Source organism: Nelumbo lutea, chromosome 1 (assembly GCF_056320005.1).
Source record: "Nelumbo lutea isolate HS-2025 chromosome 1, American lotus-T2T, whole genome shotgun sequence".
Classification (NCBI taxonomy): domain Eukaryota; kingdom Viridiplantae; phylum Streptophyta; class Magnoliopsida; order Proteales; family Nelumbonaceae; genus Nelumbo; species Nelumbo lutea.
In genome coordinates, this window is record NC_142684.1 from 67,493,651 (window position 1) to 67,499,420 (window position 5,770).

Below are 5,770 nucleotides of genomic sequence, written 5' to 3' on the forward strand. Positions count from 1 at the left end.
AGATTGAGAGTTGAGAGGAGAATATCAGAAGAATCCTATACATTAAAATCGTTGTCAGGGTGGTGTGATCATATCAGCAATTGTACCACACTAACCACAGTTGTACCCTAAAAGGGAGGAGACCGTTATTTATACCTTTTACGGCAGTCATTCTTTAGTTTCATGCATGGCATATTGGCTGGCAGTAATTGCTATCACCCCGTTATTATTAGTTGGGTTATAACCACTTCAATAATGAGTGACAGTTGCCATTACAGTTCTGGTCGTTGCAATATTTTGACTCGACGTCGACGGTGTGTCCACCGACCGACACTACCGGTCCACCGTGCCCCACGGCCCACGCCACGCTCACCCAATCCCTGCCTCTCTATCTTTACTTCCTTTATTTCACTCTCTTCTTTTCCGCCCTGAAACCAACCATCAGGTCAGGATTAGCTCTTTCTCTCTTTTCTAGAGTTGATCCAATGAGGGCGCGCTCATTAAGTATTTGAGCATACCACCACAGGTGATGAAGAAGGGCTAGCTAATTAGTGATGTACACAGTATAGCGCTTATTGAGTATTTAATTCAGTGATTGATTCTTCCCTTCTTAATTATATGATAGGTAGGTATAAGCTAAATATCCTTGTTCTTTATTTCTGCACTGTGTACAATTGTTCATATTTGTATTTAACACTCCTCCCCAAACTAACCTTAATTAAATTACGAAATTCTCCACTCGAAATTAACATTTGTAAAATAATTCATGAGGACAAAAGAAACAATCAAAGCAAAGATAAGTGGAAATTTGGAAGTAGAGAAAGAGTACTATACAATCATCCACACTAACATCATCATCATCATCATCATATAAGTTCATTCATTCAATTCATGGTATATCATAATGATGATGATGATCATCATCATCGCCATAAGTCCATTCATTCATCGTCTATCATCATCATACCTTTTTCGTGAAACATGTATGATCTACCTACCTTGACCTCCCCGCCAAAGCTCCACTGCCTGAACTAGTTTTCACAGGAGCACCGCCAGCCACAGCCATTTGATGATACGAACCGGAGCCGTACACCTGTCCTTGATGATGCCCCATCATCATCATCGCTGATTGCACTCCGCCATACATCCCACCTCCGTTGAAACCGCCGCTGCTGCTCCCGCTCCCAGGGTTCACAGCACCACCATTGCCTCCCCCGGCCGATCCCCCGCCTCCTGACCCGTCCTTCTCCCCCTGCCGTCCCATGGAGCTCCTCTCACCCTCCATCTCTCGGAACTTCTGCAAATATATCTTCAAGGGCTCCACGTACTCCTCGAATCCTAAAGTTGTCATGGCCCAGAGCAGATCATCACCGTTGATCGTCTTCCGCTTCTCTCTCTGGCACTTATCGGACGCTTCCCCAGTGATGAAGCTAATAAACTCCGATACGCACTCCTGCACTGTCTCCTTCGCATCTTTTGAAATCTTGGCGTTCGCAGGAAGTGCTTTCTTCATTATCCGGCTCACGTTAGCGATGGGCAAGAAGCGGTCCTGCTCCCGCGGCGACATCTCACTGTTCGCGTTGTTGTACTGACCGCCGGATTCGTTGTCGGAATCGGCCATGACCTCCGACCGAAGAGATAAGAACAAGAACTTAGAACGCTGTGCCCACTTTTATAACAGAAGTTTGCAAAGGAACGAAATCGACTTTTTTTTTCTATTATCCCTCAGACCGTCACGATGACAAACAAAATTACAAAAACGAGAGGAGAAAGGAATCAAATTCAAGAAACAATTGTTTCTTCCGTGGAAAACACAGATAGTAAGCCCAAGGACGAATGGTGCAAAGCGAGACAAGCTAGATAAGAATTTGCACAACTCAGAAAAACGAACCACAATTATGATTGAGACCAAAAGTAGTTCCACTTCTACAGAGTTAAAAAGAAACAAAGAGAATAAGAAGACAGGAGTGAATTTCACTGGTAAAGTAAATAACAGTTCCAGATGAGAATTCTAGCAGACTTCAAAGCCAAATGATAAAGCTAGGCATTGTGGTGGTAGGACTGAAAAGAATTCGAAGCGACGGTGAGATTTCGTTGGTTCTCGGAGGCGGAAATGGCTGCGAGACGTCGGAGCGGAACTGGATCTTTTCTGCGGGAGAGGTTTTTGGGGGTAGCGACTAGAGAGCACTGGGTCCGTTGGATATTAGGTCTAATATCGTATCATTTGTGACACGTGGACCACTTATGATCGTTTATTTGTCGATAAGAATGCGCTTCATGGATGGATGAATTGTCGTTTGATGGGCCGGAGGACAGGAACATCTGTGTCGTCTATATCTTGGCACGTGGTTGGTACCGGATGTGTAGGGAATCTACATTTTGGTTGAGAATTTGGAGAGGCTCTGGCTTGACTTTAGATCTGTAGCCAAACTGAACGGTGACGAGCGACGCCACGTCAGAGAGAAGGTCAACGAGGAGGGGAGGTGGTCCAGAAATGAGTCTTGAGAAGTAAAACCCATCACTGACTTCCGGCGCAAGTGAACTAGACCATTTGATGGGCCTGGACCTACACACTTTTGGTCCGGTTCTTATTATATAGTACAGTGCGGAGCTATGAATATTTGAGTGGGGAAAAATGGAGTAAATTGACCCTGCTGAAATCTAAAAAAAAGCATGAAGTTAAAGTTTAGGTTTTTCAGTCCATTGTACCATATTAATCCTAATTAAGTTAAATAAAATATAAAGGAGTGGGGTTAATTTAGGTATTTAATTGGAGTATAAATCAATTGATATTTAGACTTTGTATATAAAAAGCCCATTTATGAGTGTTTATGTGGTGGTTGAGCTATATTTGCTTCGGAGAATTACCTACGATAGTTTTATTGGGAATATACCTGTTGATGGGCAGGCTCATCCGGCCCGGCTCGTTTAAGTTGGAGTTGGACATTCTTTTAGGTTTGCGAGTTTGGGCTTGGGCCTAAAACACTAGGCCCGACCGTTTTCTTTGGGTTGGAGGGTTTTTCTCAAAAATGTCCGGCCCGAGGTTGAGTCTGATTTGATAATAATATTATATAATAAAAATATTTTATTTAATAAAATATATATATATATATAGTATTTTTTTCTTTGTTTCTCTTTTCTTCTTTCAAGTAATAGTGAGATCTTTTATTATTTTTGATTTTTGAGGGCTTTTAATATAAATAAAACATTTTTATTGAATAAAAAAGAAAAAATCTGTTTTCAAATTTCTGACCAGACTCAGACTCAAGCTTGAGCCCAGTCTTCGTATGAGGGTCAGAGTTGGATTCAAGCCTGAATGTATTCTGTTGATACATAAACAAAGCCTGACTCAACATTGGGAATTCGATTTTTAAACCCATATTTTTAGTTTTAATTAGATTTTTATCCAAATGAGTTTTATTAAGTTTCTTGGCTTAGACAACGTAAAAAATCACTATATGAAAATCCTCCCAAATGGGCTCAAAGTTTTCTTTCTGAACTGCAAGTTGAGCGATTGAGAATATGAAGAAAAGGAAAAAAAAAAGACTTCTTGACATATGCAAAGGTTTAAATTATTGTATGATTAATAATCCCACTAAAAAATATTCCTTGATATAACATGATGGGGTGGCGCTTCAAATCAACGTCCCAGTAGGCAGCACCACATTTTAAATCACCTGATGCACGAACCCCCTTTGAATAAATCTAATATCAAAAAAGCCTGTCCTGGAGACGAGAAGGTTTCCGAGCACGTGTATCGCACGTGCCTTGTGGCTTAGCAATCTAACAACAATACAATATTGAGTAATTATTCTGTCTTTGTTTGGGACGTAAATTCCTTTTGGAATTAGTTGAATCATGAGCGGAAGCTGTGGGAGGAGAGAAATGAGTAGATGGAATCATGGAAGAGAGAAAAATACATCGAATATATATCATTCAGGTGGTTGGTTGCCTTGATGTGAAGCCAAGGTCCAAGGCAAGTATCGACAAAGATTTAAAGACCAGCCACAAAAGCGATCACACACGACATACAGACATCGGGGATATCTTCAGCACCAAATATCATATCATTGTTTCTGGACCGTTCAAAAGAAAATTAAAAAAAAAAAATCCAACTTTGTCGTTGGTTATAAATTATTGAATTAGAATAATGAGGTTGTTGGGCCCTACAAATTGAACGGTTGACATTGATAAAATTAATAAATAGGATTTCGTAGAGTTGAATTGAGTTGTTTAATCTTTTGTGTTTTTGTTTTTTCATTTTGTGAAGGTGTAGTTGGGTGGGGTCCAAACTGTTGTATTTGAATTGTGGAGAGATCCAGCAAGTGCAAGTGTTGCACTAGTGGCACAAGTGGAGGGCTTTTGTTTTTAGCTAAACATGAATTCTCAGTTTAATTAATTTGGACAAGTTTATGCTAATATAAGTTATCTTAATATGTATAAATGAATTATATATAAATTAATAAATAACAAAAGGGGAAAGAGGGATGTACTGGAATTAGCGGCAGAATCGAACATGATTGATGTTATTGTACGACCAATTATGAATGCATGGTTATGGTGTGCTTTATTTCAAAAGAAAGAAGGCCAACATCACACTACACATTTAAGACGTGTTTGGACTTTGGATTCTAACTAGTGCGGAACGGAACTATATATATTATATCCAATTTTAAATTTCACAACAAACAGCGATTCCATGCTCTAAAGTAATTTCAATTTTTTTATAGGGTTAATTACCCTATAATCCAACGCAGAATTCTAAATGACAGTCCCCATAGTGTATTATAGCCCCTCTATAAATCGCATTCTGTTTGTGAATTTGGCATCAGGATTCATCTTTTATATGGTAGAGTTATAAAATTCTGACCTGGACTGATTAGTTATTTTCCCTTTTTTATACTCTGCCATTTATTCTAGTTTTTTAAATTACGATATTTCAATAGCAATTTCGGTCCTCTTTTATTGTGGAAACTTGGGTTTTCACTCTAGATTTGTTTTGATGTAAATCAAAAGGTACACAAGGCACAAGTAGTGAATATAGAGTGAAATATTTTCGTTTTCTAAAGTCCAACGGCAAAATCATTGAAATTGATATCATCCGGTACAAGTGTAAGAAAATTTGGGTGTGAACATCAAGTAACAGGCATTAAAATAGGGGTGGATTCGAGCCGAGCCGAGTCAAATAGTACGAGGTTTGAGCTCGAGTTTGAGCTCGGTTCGAGCTATAACCTTGAGCTTGAGCCTGGCTCGAGTCAAAAACTTGTAAGTTCGAGTTTGACTTGAGAAAAGATGTTTTATAAAAATAAAAAAATTATACATAAAAATATTTTTTATTTGATATTTAAAAAATTAAGAATTAAATAATTAGTTATTATTATATATAAATAATATTTTTATTATTTATATATTATTTCTATAATTTTATTATTATTATTATTATGTATATATGTAATTATTCAAGCTCGGCTCGCAAGCCTCATGAACCGAGCAATATTAGGCTCAAGCTCAACTCAATTATTAAACAAGCCTGGAAATTGGACTCGATTGAAACCGAACAAATCGACCTTTTCACAAACTGAGCTCGAATAAATCGTAAAAAACTTGCTATACAACCTAATTTTAATTACCTGTACGAGAATCAAAAAAGATAAAGGGGATTATTAAAACTATTTAGAAAGTCCCTGCAATCAGTTGTATATGGGAGGCCTTAATCTCTCGGGCCATCTACAGACCAGCTCTAAACGCACGAGCTTCAATGAGATCAGGATCAGTGCGCTCAATTCTAATG

At 38.5% G+C, this 5,770-nt stretch overlaps 1 pseudogene; it reads right to left on the bottom strand.

The window, feature by feature from the left end:
• Nucleotides 1-766: 766 nt before the first annotated feature.
• LOC148875059 (nuclear transcription factor Y subunit B-3 pseudogene) lies at nt 767-2,166 on the bottom strand (annotated as a pseudogene).
• Between the last annotated feature and the right edge of the window lie 3,604 nt (nt 2,167-5,770).